This window comes from Pimephales promelas, chromosome 11 (genome assembly GCF_988280905.1).
Source record: "Pimephales promelas chromosome 11, fPimPro1.hap1.1, whole genome shotgun sequence".
Lineage (NCBI taxonomy): Eukaryota > Metazoa > Chordata > Actinopteri > Cypriniformes > Leuciscidae > Pimephales > Pimephales promelas.
The window spans coordinates 27,981,145-27,998,760 of NC_142779.1; the positions used below are offsets into that span (position 1 = coordinate 27,981,145).

Consider the following 17,616-nt stretch of genomic DNA (forward strand, 5'->3'; position numbering starts at 1 on the left):
GCATGGGCTAACCCACTGCGAGCCCGTGTGGGTTTTCTGTGGGCAAACCCACAGTGGGTTGCCCACAGTAAACCCTCATGGGGGCCCAAATGGGCAAAACTGCTATGGGCCCCGCATGGGCTAACCCACTGCGAGCCCGTGTGGGTTTTCTGTGGGCAAACCCACAGTGGGTTGCCCACAGTAAACCCTCATGGGGGCCCAAATGGGCAAATCTGCTATGGGCCCCGCATGGGCTAACCCACTGGGGGCCCTTGTGGGTTTTCTGTGGGCAAACCCACAGTGGGTTGCCCACAGTAAACCCTCATGGGGGCCCAAATGGGCAAAACTGCTATGGGCCCCACATGGGCTAACCCACTAGGGGCCCTTGAGGGGTTTCTGTGGGAAAGCCCACTGTGGGCTTGCCCTCAGCAAGCCCACATGGGGCCCCAAAGGGTTTGCCCTTGCCCACACTGTCCCACAGAAAACCCACACTTACCCACAGTGGGCCCGCACTGGCATGTTTGCTGGGATGTTGATTATTTTCTGATGGAACATTGTATACGTATGTTTCTGTTGAAGCTGCAGTAACTGCTGTGTCCCAACCATTGTCTAGCATCCTCTAAGCAGACTTCTTTATTTCTTCCATTTTACATTCCAGAGGGTTATAGATCCTCCCAGCAGACTGCAAATCCTGTATTATGTTGAAATACCTGCCAGTCTTGTTCAGTAGCACATCAATCAAATGATCCAATCTACGATTCCGGACGCCACAGAGGAATTGGTATTTTAAACGGTGGAAGAAGCTATAACGTAAATGAAAGATGAGAGATCAGTATGTTGAATGAGGAGCAGCAACAGGTTTGAAAAAATACAATGTACTCTTAAACAAATTAAAAAATATGCAAAACACCATGCTAGCTTTCAGTTAGCCCACTAATAAATGAGGTGAACATGCATAAAAACATATACCGTTCTATTAGATTGTTTGTTTCTGAGTCTCCATGCTTATAACATCTTCCGAAGTTAGACCACAGATGTCCAATTGGCTCCCAGTGGTTCCTAAAGTACTTGCAGACATCTTTTAAGTTCTTAAACTGGCAGTGAAACGTCTCAGCTTTTTTCTTGAATTCATGTTCCTGTAAAAATGGACAAGGAAAATTATGTTGTTTTGTGTTATTAGTGTAAGAACTGAATTTATAGGTTATAAAGGTAATCCTTGACATAGACCTCAATCCTAGTGTGTGCAGTTAGTGTACTGAGAATGTCATGTTCTTGATACATTTTTCTAAAGCCATTTAGGCCTATATGAATGATAATAGCATAAACAAACATATTGATTCTACTTGCAGTAAATAAAACAATGATCCACCTCAAAGTATAGGCTGAAATAATTCTTACTTTTGTAAACTTTTGAACGGGGTCATTATCATAAATTTAGCAATTATTTTCTGTTGATGACTATATATAAATATCTGTTAAGTGAAATATCTCATTCAGGACAGAACTAAAATAAAAAATGTATGATCCCTCTTATTCTGTTATATAAGATACCCCATTCAATCTCGGAATTAAACTTCGAAGGCGGTAATATCGTCCACCTTGCACGAAAACTGGCCAAAAAGCTCACAGGATTTTATGGTCCAGAGGTCACAAATAAAGTTGCAAATCTTTTATCCTATTTTTTTTTTTATTTCTTTTTGGTTTTCTTGGATGTACTTTCTGCAAGATGTTTATTCATCTGTTTGCGGACTACTGCTTCCATTTTTTTCTTCTCTTATTCTGTTAAAATAATAACATTTTGTAGATACTGACCACATACATTGCTTGCTACCATTGAGAAAAAAACTAAAACACTACAACCTATAATTAATCTATAAAACAAATGAAAAGTAACACACCGTGGAACAGGATTTCAGCTCCGACATTAACTGCATGATGTGTGCTCTTGAATCTGCATTTTCAGGTCCACTCACTCCAGATTCAGATCTTGACAGCCAACGAGTTACTGCCTTCGTGTAATAAATAGTGGGGAAATATAAAATAATGTAAACTGGTGAGACATTCAAATAGTCTAATGCATTTGACTAGTATTATTGTGATCAATTGATGGCAACAATTGTCTACAGTTAAAGTGAACTCAAACCACATTAAAAATGTAATTATGTTATTGCTTTAGAAATCCCATATGTTTATAATTCCAACAATACATTAAAATGACATGGCAAAAAAAAAAAATACCAGTTTACAATATCAAGTGGCATTAACAGGCTGTTTTGAAAATGTAACTGTTTTTGATTGAAATTTTAGCACAACAATAATAGATTTATAATGCAAAATGAGAAAAATCAAAGCAGCCTCCATTCAAACTTAACTTAGTACTTACTTGGGTTACATGGTACCAACAAACGAGAACATGTGACTCGTTGAATACCTTTCGGATAGCATTGATTTCAGCCTGGTCTTTATCAACCATAAAGCACCTAATGAAAATAAGGTAACACTTTACAATAAGGTTCATTAGTTAACATGGAGATAACACCTAGGCTAATCAGAGAATGCAGTTACGAAATCAATACAAGTTTGTTCTGGTTCATTAAAGAAACAAAAAATGAAGTTGAATTAATAAACTGAATAATGAACCTGAAATAAAGACATGCATAAAAAGTTTAATCTTAAGGAACTGTGTACCAATACGTTATATAATAATATTCATTTAATTTGTTTACTAGTATATCTGTTTGTATTACCTGGTTTCAGCTTTTCCAGTGCCAACTGAAGCGTTGCCTGCTTTTCATTTCCCAAGATGATATAGTCAATGGGTATGCCATGACCATGACTGTCCCTGACAACTAATGTAAATAAAGGAAAGCCATACTGGTTGACGCCATGTGTTGCATCCATAAAAACAATATCTCTTCCATATTCTTGAAGGTTGTCTCTCATGGATGGTGTTTGTAGAACTATGACAAGATCTGTTTGAGGACTGTAAGGTTGATAAAAAATAACACTGTCTCTGAAAGCACCCTCAAGAAGTTGTGTTGTACTATTGGCATCATCTTTGTGTTGCTGATTTTTTTGCATCATACATGTCCGAACATTTTCAATGTCTTTTGGGGTAAAAAAACATGCTCGGTTGTTGAGATCAGTATGCCCTTGTTCCTTTGACCATTCGTGAGATTTTAAGAGAATTGTACCTGGCTTAACACCAAGAGATATTAAATCTTGAATATGTTTGACTAGCTCTGGACTAATTTTTTCTGAGTGACCCTCAGAAGAACTTGTTGGATCATGTCTGAATGAATCCTGTAAATCCTTTCAATTATAACAAGTTTGCTGAGCCAGTCTGTCCTCTTTTTAAAGGAAACATAGGCTTTACATCCTTTGGCCCTTCGACTTGGGGGTGTGCATGTTCCAGAGCGTTTGCATGTAAACAAGAAATATCAATTTTTCTGATTTTCGAGACTTGCAGAATTCACACTCCTGAAGTTGGCATCTTTGGACGCGTTTATGGTAGAGAGCCTTTCTCGAATAAATTCAAAAGTATCCAAATCCTTTTCTAAAACATGGATTGTTATATCTGTCTCTTTTTTGTTTCCTTTAAATCTCTCCTCTTTGTATACAGATGTCTTTATAAATTCCTCCATATTTGATGTACAACCTAAAAAGAAAAGACAAAAGATTAGGCTAAAAACATAAATAATGTAAAGACCTAAAAATCCATGATAATCTTATGAGTACTGTAGACTAATTGTTTAAACATTGCCGTAAAAACCAAGATTTTACAAACAAGTTAACATATTCATATGATGGTCTAAGGACAACATCGTGTAAAGAATAAATCAGAGACGACTTGAGGTCGACATATTCATATAATGGTCTGAGGACAACATCATGAAACAGAATACTGTAAATCAGAGATGACTAGAGGTTAACATTTTCATATGATGGTCTGAGGACAACATCATGAAACAGAATACTGTAAATCAGAGATGACTAGAGGTTAACATTTTCATATGATGGTCTGAGGACAACATCATGTAACAGAATAAATCAGAGACGACTTGAGGTCGACATATTTACATGATGGTCTGAGGACAACATCGTGTAACAGAATAAATCAGAGACGACTTGAGGTCAACATATTTATATGATGGTCTGAGGACAACATCGTGTAACAGAATAAATCAGAGACGACGTGAGGTCAACATATTTATATGATGGTCTGAGGACAACATCGTGTAACAGAATAAATCAGAGACGACTTGAGGTCAACATATTTATATGATGGTCTGAGGACAACATCATGTAACAGAATAAATCAGAGACGACTTGAGGTCGACATAATTATATGATGGTCTGAGGACAACATCATGTAACAGAATAAATCAGAGACGACTTGAGGTCGACATATTTATATGATGGTCTGAGAACAACATCATGTAACAGAATAAATCAGAGATGACTTGAGGTCAACATATTTATATGATGGTCTGAGGACAACATCATGTAACAGAATAAATCAGAGATGACTTGAGGTCAATGTCACCGGGTGAACCAACTAGGAACCAAAAAAATATTGACTCGTTTCCAGGGGGAAGAAGTGCCGGTGTAACACCGGGCCGGCTTTTGGTAAACATATCTGACTATAATGAGCGCCAGCTGAAGCCAATGAGCAGCGCTTCATTGAATCTCATGCCGGGAGGGAAGAATATAAAGAGAGAGGCTTGAAGCATAGGAGGTGAGCTTTTGCAATGGGAGAACTTCACACAAGTGCTCGAGGGGATTAGAGCAGTGACAGCGGGCGGCGGCGGCGGCGGCGGCGGCGGCGGCGGCAGCAGCAGCAGCAGCAGCAGCAGGATAAGGCTGGTTCCTTGTTCATGTCCGTGAGATCATTTGTCTTTGGATCATCCATCCTATGAAGAGAAGAGAGGCGAGTTGTTTTAATCACTGTGATGGTAGAGTGAGTTGCAGTGTCTGAAAGAGTGAAACAAACACGTGTGAAGATTTCCAAGAGTGATTTATGCACGAGTGTGGTGAGATCAAACAAATGTGTTCTCTCTGAGTCTCTGATGGATGAGATCGACCCATAACCTTAAGAGTTTTTTTCTGATCTGCTCTCCTGCCTGTGTTGAAGTAAAACAGAGCTGCTGAATCGAGTATTTCCCCCAGCTGTCATCCAGTCGTGTGAGTACAACACACTGAGTTAATAGTGACCTCCTCATCTGTCCCCTGCCTGTGTTGAAGTAAAACAGAGCTGCTGAATCGAGTATTTCCCCCAGCTGTCATCCAGTCGTGTGAGTACAACACACAGAGTTAATAGTGACCTCCTCATCTGTCCCCTGCCTGTGTTGAAGTAAAACAGAGCTGCTGAATCGAGTATCTCCTCCTGTTGTCATCCAGTCGTGTGAGTACAACACACCGAGTTAATAGTGACATCCTCATCTGTCTTCCTGCTTGTGTTGAAGTAAAACAGAGCTGCTGAATCGAGTATCTCCTCCTGCTGTCATCCAGTCGTGTGAGTACAACACACCGAGTTAATAGTGACATCCTCATCTGTCCTCCTGCCTGTGTTGAAGTAAAACAGAGCTGCTGAACTGAGTATCTCCTCCTGTTGCCATCCAGTCGTGTGAGTACAACACACCGAGTTAATAGTGACATCCTCATCTGTCTTCCTGCTTGTGTTGAAGTAAAACAGAGCTGCTGAATCGAGTATCTCCTCCTGCTGTCATCCAGTCGTGTGAGTACAACACACCGAGTTAATAGTGACATCCTCATCTGTCCTCCTGTCTGTGTTAAAGTAAAACAGAGCTGCTGAACTGAGTATCTCCTCCTGCTGTCATCCAGTCGTGTGAGTACAACACACAGAGTTAATAGTGACCTCTTCATCTGTCCTCCTGCCGGTGTTAAGTAAAACAGAGCTGCTGAACTGAGTATCTCCTCCCGCTGTCATCCAGTCGTGTGAGTACAACACACCGAGTTAATAGTGACATCCTCATCTGTCCTCCTGTCTGTGTTGAAGTAAAACAGAGCCGCTGAACTGAGTATCTCCTCCTGCTGTCATCCAATCGTGTGAGTACAACACACAGAGATAATAGTGACATCCTCATCTGCTCTCCTGCCTGTGTTGAAGTAAAACAGAGCTGCTGAACTGAGTATCTCCTCCTGCCGGCATCCAGTCGTGTGAGTACGACACACAGAGTTAATAGTGACATCCTCATCTGTCCTCCTGTCTGTGTTAAAGTAAAACAGAGCTGCTGAACTGAGTATCTCCTCCTGCTGTCATCCAGTCGTGTGAGTACAACACACAGAGTTAATAGTGACCCCTTCATCTGTCCTCCTTCCTGTGTTGAAGTAAAACAGAGCTGCTGAACTGAGTATCTCCTCCTGCTGTCATCCAGTCGTGTGAGTACAACACACCGAGTTAATAGTGACATCCTCATCTGTCTTCCTGCTTGTGTTGAAGTAAAACAGAGCCACTGAACTGAGTATCTCCTCCTGCTGTCATCCAGTCGTGTGAGTACAACACACAGAGTTAATAGTGACATCCTCATCTGCTCTCCTGCCTGTGTTGAAGTAAAACAGAGCTGCTGAACTGAGTATCTCCTCCTGCTGGCATCCAGTCGTGTGAGTACAACACACAGAGTTAACATTGACATCCTCATCTGCTCTTCTGCCTGTGTTGAAGTAAAACAGAGCTGCTGAATCGAGTATCTCCTCCTGCTGTCATCCAGTCGTCCTATGCAGCGAGCCTGACGACGAGAGAAGTCACTGTCAGTCCCACGAGCCTATGCAACGAGCCTGACGACGAGAGCAGTCACTGTCAGTCCCACGAGCCTATGCAACGAGCCTGACGACGAGAGAAGTCACTGTCAGTCCTACGAGCCTATGCAACGAGTTTGACAACGAGAGAAGTCACTGTCAGTCCCACGAGCCTATGCAACGAGCCTGACGACGAGAGAAGTCACTGTCAGTCCCACGAGCCTATGCAACGAGCCTGACGACGAGAGAAGTCACTGTCAGTCCTACGAGCCTATGCAACGAGTTTGACGACGAGAGAAGTCACTGTCAGTCCCACGAGCCTATGCAACGAGCCTGATGACGAGAGAAGTCACTGTCAGTCCTACGAGCCTATGCAACGAGCCTGACGACGAGAGAAGTCAATGTCTGTCCTACGAGCCTATGCAACGAGTCTGACGACGAGAGAAGTCACTGTCAGTCCCACGAGCCTATGCAACGAGCCTGACGACGAGAGAAGTCACTGTCAGTCCTACGAGCCTATGCAACAAGTTTGACGACGAGAGAAGTCACTGTTTGTCCTACGAGCCTATGCAACGAGCCTGACAACGAGAAGAGTCACTGCCTGTCCCTACTTTTATTCTTTTTTTTAAACTTAATAAAAAGTTACCCTTGAACCCACTTCTGTCGTCTGCCTCTTGGTGTCCTCTGGTGACTGCTCCTCCGGAGTGTGGTAGATTACCCTTGGTCTTGACCCCGGTGACATAACTTTTGGCGCAGTCGGCAGGGTTATCACTCGGAGTTGAGCGGCCAGAGGACCCAGGATGGCGGACGAGGATTTGCCGGCCGTCCGTCAGCCAATGGCGTCTATATTTATGGGAGCCCCGTGGGCTCCGAGGTACAGTGGGCCTGGCTCAGAGTTAAGCCTGACAGACTGGAAGACGCAAGTGGAGTATCTAGCCGGGCTGCAAGGGCTCCGAGAAGCCCAGAGGATACAATTTGTGTTAAATTCGCTCGAGGGGAGGCGAAGAGAGAAATACGAGCAGCACCTGAAGCCGTCCGAGCCACTACACAAGCAATCTTCGAGTTTTTATCCAAACAGTATGGTGATTCCACTCCAGTGGCAGTGTTGCGGGCTCAGTTTTTTAACTGTAAGCAGGGACCTGGGCAGACTCTGCGAGCGTTCGCTTTGCGACTACGGGAACAGTTCTCCAGGTTGAAGAGTCGGGAGCATCATGGACTAGGAAATGAAGAGACTTTATTGAGAGACCAGTTCCTGTTGGGATTGCGGGAAGGTCCAGTGCGACAGAGTCTGAGGTTACAGCTTCGACGGGATGCCGCCCTGACTTTCGAAGATCTACGCGAAGAGGCTCTAGCCCTGGAACAGGATCACCATCAGGCCATGGAGTCGCCGGTGTGCATGGCTGCAAGTGGAACTAGTGCCCCAGGATTGCCTGAATTGACGGATTGGAAACAAGCCTTCCGTGCAGAGCTGATGAAAGATGTTCGGGAAGAAATGGCTGAGTTCTCAAAGACTATTCTGGGAGAGTTCCGCCGGGGACGGCCAGAGCCCCCGCCTTTGCTCCGAGACCGGTCATATTCTGATGGAGAGAGAGATCCGGGAAGACGTACCGGCCGACCACTCAGTTCCAAGTTCCAGTGGGATGAGCAAGGGCGCCCGATCTGTAACAACTGCAGGGAGCCAGGTCACTATAGCCGCCAATGCAGCTCTCGGCATAACTCGCAAGGGGGTTTTTAGGACGACCGGCCACTGTGGGTCAAGTGGTCGGGACCCCCCGGATGGACCCCTTTCCAAGTTCAGCTCCACGAGACAGCTTGGTGGGACGTTGTCCCGTCGTGGAGATTAAGGTCAATGGAGTTATTGTTCGTTGCCTGGTAGATACAGGGTCCCAGGTCACCATGTTTGCCGAGAGTCTGTCCAGAGATCTGTTCGACGCCCATCACTTACTAGAGGCTGAAGTCCCCTGGCTCACCTTGCGAGGAGCAAATGGCCTGAACATTCCCTATATCGGATACCAGGTGACTGATTTTGAGGTCCAGGGCACCACGATTCCACAGAAGGGGGTAGTGATTGTGCGGGACTCCTGTCTGGGGGAACATCGTGCTTTGTTGGGGATGAATGTAATCATGGACTGTTGGGAAGAACTGTTCCAGGCTGGTCCTCTTCATTTTACTTCTGTAGCCGAGAAGCGAGAGTGGGAACGGGTTATCACCGACTGTCGACAGGTACAGGTGGCCAGCTCCCAACAAGATCGGGAAGACTCTGGTCGAGTGGTATGTCGATACGCCATCTCTATTCCTGCCCGGAGTGAGGCTGTGGTCTGGGTTCGTCTTCCTGAGCGGGCCTATGGTCGAGAAGAGTATGTCCTTATCGAGCCCCACTGGGAGTGTCAGTCGGTCGAAGTTGCTCGGGGGTTAACAGTGGCCCGTCGAGGCCGGATTGCAGTAAAAGTGAGGAACACAAACACTTACCCTGTCCAACTCCATCGTCACCAACGGATGACCCGAATTACGCCAGTGGATTCCCATCAGGTGAGGGAGGAGCAGGAGGTCCGCTTCTGCCAAGTGAGCGCAACGGTGGTCGAGGTCGGTCTTGCAAGGGAGGAATCTGGTCCTAGTCCCGCTGCGTGCAACATGCCGACCCATTTGCAGAGCGAGTCCCTGCAGGGGGAGGGCCTACAGGAAGAACAAACGCGTCGACTCCAGGGTCTGTTGGCCAAGTGGCAAGGCGTCTTCTCCACCCATGAGGAAGACTATGGATGCACCGACATCGTCAAACACGTTATACCTACCGGAGATGCTCCGCCTAGTCGAGAGCGGTACCGGCCGGTACCTCCAACCTTATACTCTGAGATTCGTGCCTTATTAAAGGGGATGCTGAGACGCGGAGTTATTCGAGAGAGCAGCAGCCCATGGGCCGCCCCAATTGTCCTGGTCCGTAAGAAGACCGGCTCTTGGAGATTTTGCGTGGATTATCGCAAGTTGAACCTTGTCACCAAGAAGGATGCTTTCCCCCTGCCCCGGATTGAGGATTCCCTTACAGGACTGACCAACGCCGCCTGGTATTCTACCCTTGACTTGGCGAGTGGCTACTGGCAGGTGCGGGTGGAGGAGCAGGACCGAGAAAACACCGCATTTACCACCCCCTTTGGCCTGTTTGAGTGGGATCGTATGCCCTTCGGACTCTGTAACACCCCTGCGACCTTCCAGAGGCTGATGCAGCGATGCCTGGGAGGACAGTTGATGGACTCTACCCTGGTGTACCTGGATGATGTGATCGTCTATTCTCCCGACTTTGACTCTCACCTGTTGCATCTGGAGCAAGTTTTCCGTGCTATGAGGCGGTATGGACTGAAGCTCCAGCCAGGAAAATGCCAGCTCTTTAAGAAGGAGGTCCAGTTCTTGGGGCACCGAGTGAGCGCCGCAGGAGTGGCTGTCGACCCGGAGAAGGTGTCTGCAGTGCAGGGTTGGATTCCACCAAAAACCATCAGGCAGGTGCGGTCCTTCCTGGGATTCGTCGGCTACTACAGGCGCTTCATAAAAGACTTCTCAAAAATTGCGAAACCCTTGAACCAGCTGCTGGCCGGATCTGGTTCTTCACGGAGCCGCAGCTCCCCCATGATTACTTGGACCCAAGAGTGTGAGACCGCCTTTCAGAGGCTGAAGCAGGAATTGCTGCAGGCCCCCATTTTAGCTTACGCTGATTTCACCCGACCCTTTGTACTTTACACCAACGCTAGCCACCGCGGATTGGGAGCCGTACTGGCCCAGCGACGAGACGGAACAGAGAGGGTCATCACCTACGCAAGCCGGAGTCTCCATCCAGCAGAGCGGAATGATGCCAACTACAGCTCTTTTAAAATCGAGCTGCTGGCCCTGAAGTGGGCTTTGTGCGAGAAGTTCAAGGACTACTTGTGGGGAGCGGAAGTATTGGTGGTGACCGACAACAGTCCATTAGTCCACCTCCAAACCGCAAAGCTAGGGGCAGTGGAGCAGAGGTGGGTGGCCCAGCTCGCCAATTTCAATTATCGGTTGCAGTATCGACCAGGCCGCGAACACATAAATGCTGATGTCCTGTCACGATTACCACCGGTGGGGGAAGGGGGAACCCCAGGACTGGAATCAGAGGAAGTGCTGATGGTAGGAATAGTAGAGGCGCAGGGAATGCGATCGGAGGGAGTACCGGCAAGTTGGGGATGGGACCCCCACCGATGGAGAGGGCGGCAGGAACAGGATGAGGAGTTGGCTATCCTGCGGGCTTGCCTGGAGCAGAATCGACTCCCCGGTGCGGACGAACGACGGGAACATCCCGTGGGATTGAAGAAGCTTCTGGGACACTGGAAGAGATTGAAGTTGCGGGAGGGAGTAATCTGTAGGTCTGTCTTGGACTCGAGGACCCATGAGATGGTCTATCAGGTGGTGGTGCCTAGAGCCCAAATCCGGCCGTTGCTTCAGGCCTACCACGATCAACTAGGACATCAGGGCCAAGAACGAACAGTGTCACTGCTGCGCCGGCACTTCTTCTGGAGCGGGATGGAAGAATCAGTGGGGACGTATGTGCAGGGATGCCCCCGCTGTACGCTGTTCAAAACCCGACGAGACGTGAGGGCCCCCATGGTCCCGGTGAGGCCCAGAGCCCCGTTGCATATGCTGGCTATGGACTTCCTGACCTTGAGCCGCCCAATGGATCGCTACCAGAACATCTTAGTAGTCACTGACTTGTTCACCAAGTATGCCTGGGCAATACCGACTTTGGATCAGACCGCCACCACCACTGCCGGTGCTCTGTGGAGACACGTCTTCCAGCCCTTTGGATGTCCCGAAACACTCGACTCGGACCAAGGGCCGAACTTCGAGTCCCGTGTCATCCAAGAATTATGCCAATTGTACGGATGCAAGAAGACCCACACCACCCCATACCATCCACAGGGAAACGGGGGGTTCGAGCGTTTCAATCAGACGCTTCTAAGTTTACTGGGGACTCTGGATGCGGACCATCAGGGTTACTGGACGGATAGCCTCCCGGCCCTGGTGCAGGCCTACAACAACAGTGTCCATAGCACTACGGGTTATGCCCCTGCTTACCTGATGTTTGGGAGACATGTGCGTCTGCCCACAGATCTGCTACTAGGGGCAGCAACGGCTGAGGCCCCCGCTACCACCACCGAATGGGTACACCGACACCATCGCCAACTACACTCTGCGTATGAGAAAGTGTCCAAGCACCTCGACGCGGCCGCCCAGAAGAACAAACGTCTGTATGACCGCACTGCTCGAGAGGCCCCTTTGTTACCTGGAGAACGGGTGCTGGTGCGAGATAACTGGCGCCAGGGGAAGGGGAAGCTCAGCGACCGGTGGGAAATTGTGCCGTATGTGGTGGAGAAACGACAGAGGCCGGACCAGCCCGTCTATGCCATTCGGCCAGAGGGGAAGACTGGCCCCGTGAGAATCTTGCACCGAAACCTGCTTCGCCCTTGCCCCAACTATCCGCGGCAAGAGACTGAGGCGCCACCGGCACCTGTGGCCCCTGTACCACCTTTGATGGGTTGGGTTGTGGTCCCTAGAGCCCCCACTCCTGAACCAAGGGAGGAAGAGCCCGTTGACCCAATTCGACATTCCCAAAGGGAGACTCGAGGAGTACCTCCTACTAGGTATGGAGACTGGGTGTCTGGACCCCGTTCTCGGGACTAGAACGGATCCGGTGGGGGAGGGTGTCACCGGGTGAACCAACTAGGAACCAAAAAAATATTGACTCGTTTCCAGGGGGAAGAAGTGCCGGTGTAACACCGGGCCGGCTTTTGGTAAACATATCTGACTATAATGAGCGCCAGCTGAAGCCAATGAGCAGCGCTTCATTGAATCTCATGCCGGGAGGGAAGAATATAAAGAGAGAGGCTTGAAGCATAGGAGGTGAGCTTTTGCAATGGGAGAACTTCACACAAGTGCTCGAGGGGATTAGAGCAGTGACAGCGGGCGGCGGCGGCAGGATAAGGCTGGTTCCTTGTTCATCTCCGTGAGATCATTTGTCTTTGGATCATCCATCCTATGAAGAGAAGAGAGGCGAGTTGTTTTAATCACTGTGATGGTAGAGTGAGTTGCAGTGTCTGAAAGAGTGAAACAAACACGTGTAAAGATTTCCAAGAGTGATTTATGCACGAGTGTGGTGAGATCAAACAAATGTGTTCTCTCTGAGTCTCTGATGGATGAGATCGACCCATAACCTTAAGAGTTTTTTTCTGATCTGCTCTCCTGCCTGTGTTGAAGTAAAACAGAGCTGCTGAATCGAGTATTTCCCCCAGCTGTCATCCAGTCGTGTGAGTACAACACAGAGTTAATAGTGACCTCCTCATCTGTCCCCTGCCTGTGTTGAAGTAAAACAGAGCTGCTGAATCGAGTATTTCCCCCAGCTGTCATCCAGTCGTGTGAGTACAACACACAGAGTTAATAGTGACCTCCTCATCTGTCCCCTGCCTGTGTTGAAGTAAAACAGAGCTGCTGAATCGAGTATCTCCTCCTGTTGTCATCCAGTCGTGTGAGTACAACACACCGAGTTAATAGTGACATCCTCATCTGTCTTCCTGCTTGTGTTGAAGTAAAACAGAGCTGCTGAATCGAGTATCTCCTCCTGCTGTCATCCAGTCGCGTGAGTACAACACACCGAGTTAATAGTGACATCCTCATCTGTCCTCCTGCCTGTGTTGAAGTAAAACAGAGCTGCTGAACTGAGTATCTCCTCCTGTTGCCATCCAGTCGTGTGAGTACAACACACCGAGTTAATAGTGACATCCTCATCTGTCTTCCTGCTTGTGTTGAAGTAAAACAGAGCTGCTGAATCGAGTATCTCCTCCTGCTGTCATCCAGTCGTGTGAGTACAACACACCGAGTTAATAGTGACATCCTCATCTGTCCTCCTGTCTGTGTTAAAGTAAAACAGAGCTGCTGAACTGAGTATCTCCTCCTGCTGTCATCCAGTCGTGTGAGTACAACACACAGAGTTAATAGTGACCTCTTCATCTGTCCTCCTGCCGGTGTTAAGTAAAACAGAGCTGCTGAACTAAGTATCTCCTCCCGCTGTCATCCAGTCGTGTGAGTACAACACACCGAGTTAATAGTGACATCCTCATCTGTCCTCCTGTCTGTGTTGAAGTAAAACAGAGCCGCTGAACTGAGTATCTCCTCCTGCTGTCATCCAGTCGTGTGAGTACAACACACAGAGTTAATAGTGACATCCTCATCTGCTCTCCTGCCTGTGTTGAAGTAAAACAGAGCTGCTGAACTGAGTATCTCCTCCTGCCGGCATCCAGTCGTGTGAGTACGAAACACAGAGTTAATAGTGACATCCTCATCTGTCCTCCTGTCTGTGTTAAAGTAAAACAGAGCTGCTGAACTGAGTATCTCTTCCTGCTGTCATCCAGTCGTGTGAGTACAACACACAGAGTTAATAGTGACCCCTTCGTCTGTCCTCCTGCCTGTGTTGAAGTAAAACAGAGCTGCTGAACTGAGTATCTCCTCCCGCTGTCATCCAGTCGTGTGAGTACGACACACCGAGTTAATAGTGACATCCTCATCTGTCTTCCTGCTTGTGTTGAAGTAAAACAGAGCTGCTGAACTGAGTATCTCCTCCTGCTGTCATCCAGTCGTGTGAGTACAACACACCGAGTTAATAGTGACATCCTCATCTGTCTTCCTGCTTGTGTTGAAGTAAAACAGAGCCACTGAACTGAGTATCTCTTCCTGCTGTCATCCAGTCGTGTGAGTACAACACACAGAGTTAATAGTGACATCCTCATCTGTCCCCTGCCTGTGTTTAAGTAAAACAGAGCTGCTGAATCGAGTATCTCCTCCTGCTGTCATCCAGTTGTCCTATGCAGCGAGCCTGACGACGAGAGAAGTCACTGTCAGTCCCACGAGCCTATGCAACGAGCCTGACGACGAGAGCAGTCACTGTCAGTCCCACGAGCCTATGCAACGAGCCTGACGACGAGAGAAGTCACTGTCAGTCCTACGAGCCTATGCAACGAGTTTGACGACGAGAGAAGTCACTGTCAGTCCCACGAGCCTATGCAACGAGCCTGACGACGAGAGAAGTCACTGTCAGTCCCACGAGCCTATGCAACGAGCCTGACGACGAGAGAAGTCACTGTCAGTCCTACGAGCCTATGCAACGAGTTTGACGACGAGAGAAGTCACTGTCAGTCCCACGAGCCTATGCAACGAGCCTGATGATGAGAGAAGTCACTGTCAGTCCTACGAGCCTATGCAACGAGCCTGACGACGAGAGAAGTCACTGTCAGTCCTACGAGCCTATGCAACAAGTTTGACGACGAGAGAAGTCACTGTTTGTCCTACGAGCCTATGCAACGAGCCTGACAACGAGAAGAGTCACTGCCTGTCCCTGCTTTTATTCTTTTTTTTAAACTTAATAAAAAGTTACCCTTGAACCCACTTCTGTCGTCTGCCTCTTGGTGTCCTCTGGTGACTGCTCCTCTGGAGTGTGGTAGATTACCCTTGGTCTTGACCCCGGTGACATCAACATATTTATATGATGGTCTGAGGACAACATCATGTAACAGAATAAATCAGAGACGACTTGAGGTCAACATATTTATATGATGGTCTGAGGACAACATCATGTAACAGAATAAATCAGAGACGACTTGAGGTCGACATATTTATATGATGGTCTGAGGACAACATCATGTAACAGAATAAATCAGAGACGACTTGAGGTCGACATATTTATATGATGGTCTGAGGACAACATCATGTAACAGAATAAATCAGAGACGACTTGAGGTCGACATATTTATATGATGGTCTGAGGACAACATCATGTAACAGAATAAATCAGAGACGACTTGAGGTCGACATATTTATATGATGGTCTGAGGACAACATCATGTAACAGAATAAATCAGAGACGACTTGAGGTCGACATATTTATATGATGGTCTGAGGACATCATGTAACAGAATAAATCAGAGACGACTTGAGGTCGACATATTTATATGATGGTCTGAGGACAACATCATGTAACAGAATAAATCAGAGACGACTTGAGGTCGACATATTTATATGATGGTCTGAGGACAACATCATGTAACAGAATAAATCAGAGACGACTTGAGGTCGACATATTTATATGATGGTCTAAGGACAACATCATGTAACAGAATAAATCAGAGACGACTTGAGGTCGACATATTTATATGATGGTCTGAGGACAACATCATGTAACAGAATAAATCAGAGACGACTTGAGGTCGACATTTATATGATGTCTGAGGACAACATCACGTAACAGAATAAATCAGACACAACTTGAGGTCAACATATACTATGATGGAATATAATATAATATAATGATGGTAATATATGATGGTCTGAGGATAACTTCAGAATAAATAAGCTAACGTTAATTCAAACATTTCTCCCTGGATCTCGCTGCAAATCACGCTGTACTGTCTGACCAAGCTGAATGGTCAGTGCGACGCGCAAATGCTAACGTAATATTACTTAAAACCGATTTTAGGAAACCTTTCTGTCGAACCAGTCTGATTCTATTTTTAATTTTATTTTTTGTAAAAAAAAAACTGTTTTTTTTATAGCTAGGTACACTATAAAAATATAAACATCTAAACAGTATTGTAAGAAATTATAGTCTGCTCCGATCCAACTTCCACTCCAATATAGATTATATTGAAAGGTTCCTTCACTTAAAATAGCTTATTTATCATAGAATCAATTCCTTACAATCTTAAAATAATCACATCACCTATAGTGTGGGAAAGACAGCAGGTATTCAAGAACCATCTTGATTAGGGGGCTTCAAAGAGATGTTATCACCTTAAACATTTGGCCGTATTGCTTTAAACATTTGGCCGTTATTATTTAAAAGAAGATCAAAGACAGAACACAGCTGTTACGACAAGAGCAACTTCATTTACATTAAGAGGACAGTAACAGGATAAAAGGTTGAAGATTTGAATGTTCGGGGTTCATTCTGACGCTGGTGAACCCAAGGTGCTTCGTGTGCCTTGCCACTGCTATGCTGTAATAAACTTCATTTTTGAGATCTTCGAAGTCCACTTCATTTTTTCTTACATTGGCGAGCCACCCTTCCAGGAGGTTTCCAACAAAAAGAGGGGAAAAAGGTAAGAAAAAGCTGTTTTCTTTCATTTAAGTGCAGTTTTGTCAGGAAACCCCTTGTTTAAAAAAATCTAGAAAAGGAAAATTTAAGGACAGAAGAGAATTTGGTTTATTCAGTCTTAGCAGGAGGAGTTGTTAAGCCTATTCTGTACGATTTTGTTTAAGATTCTAACGGAACTGAATCAACCCGAAGTAGTGTGGTGACAGAGTTGTAGGCTATTTGAATTGTTGTTTCTAAAGTAATCGAAACAAAGTGCTTAAGTGTAAAGTTTCTAAAGTAACTGAAACTCGGGATCGGTCTGTTATATAATTCTGTTGAGATTCTAAAGTGAGTGAATAAACCCGAAGTAGTGTGGTGGCAGAATTATATTAGATTTGTTGTTTCTAAAGTAACTGAAACAAATGTTTCTAACGTATTTGAAACTGCTGGTGAAGTTGTTATAATTCTATGAAATTCTAAAGTAATTGAATAGACCCGACGCTGTGGTCACAGAATTATTTCACAACTATTGCGTGTTATAGGAGGAGTTGTTAAGCCTATTCTGTACAATTACTAACTACAAGCGTTACCTTGTCATCCCGCAATGTTTACACAAGGTAACGCTTGTAGTTAGTTAGGAGTTAACATGTTTTTCACTTTAAAATAATGGACCACATCACTAGTAGTTCCTGAGGGATGACAAGGTAACGCTTAAGTAGTTATTGAGGAGTTAACATGTTTTTCACAAATGA

At 46.2% G+C, this 17,616-nt stretch overlaps 2 pseudogenes; one reads left to right on the top strand and one right to left on the bottom strand.

The window, feature by feature from the left end:
* The window catches only part of LOC148977215 (uncharacterized), a 30,575-nt pseudogene extending 26,951 nt beyond the window's left edge, over positions 1–3,624 (bottom strand).
* Positions 3,625–7,538: 3,914 nt separating this feature from the next.
* Positions 7,539–8,774, top strand: LOC148977216 (uncharacterized; annotated as a pseudogene).
* Positions 8,775–17,616: the final 8,842 nt, after the last annotated feature.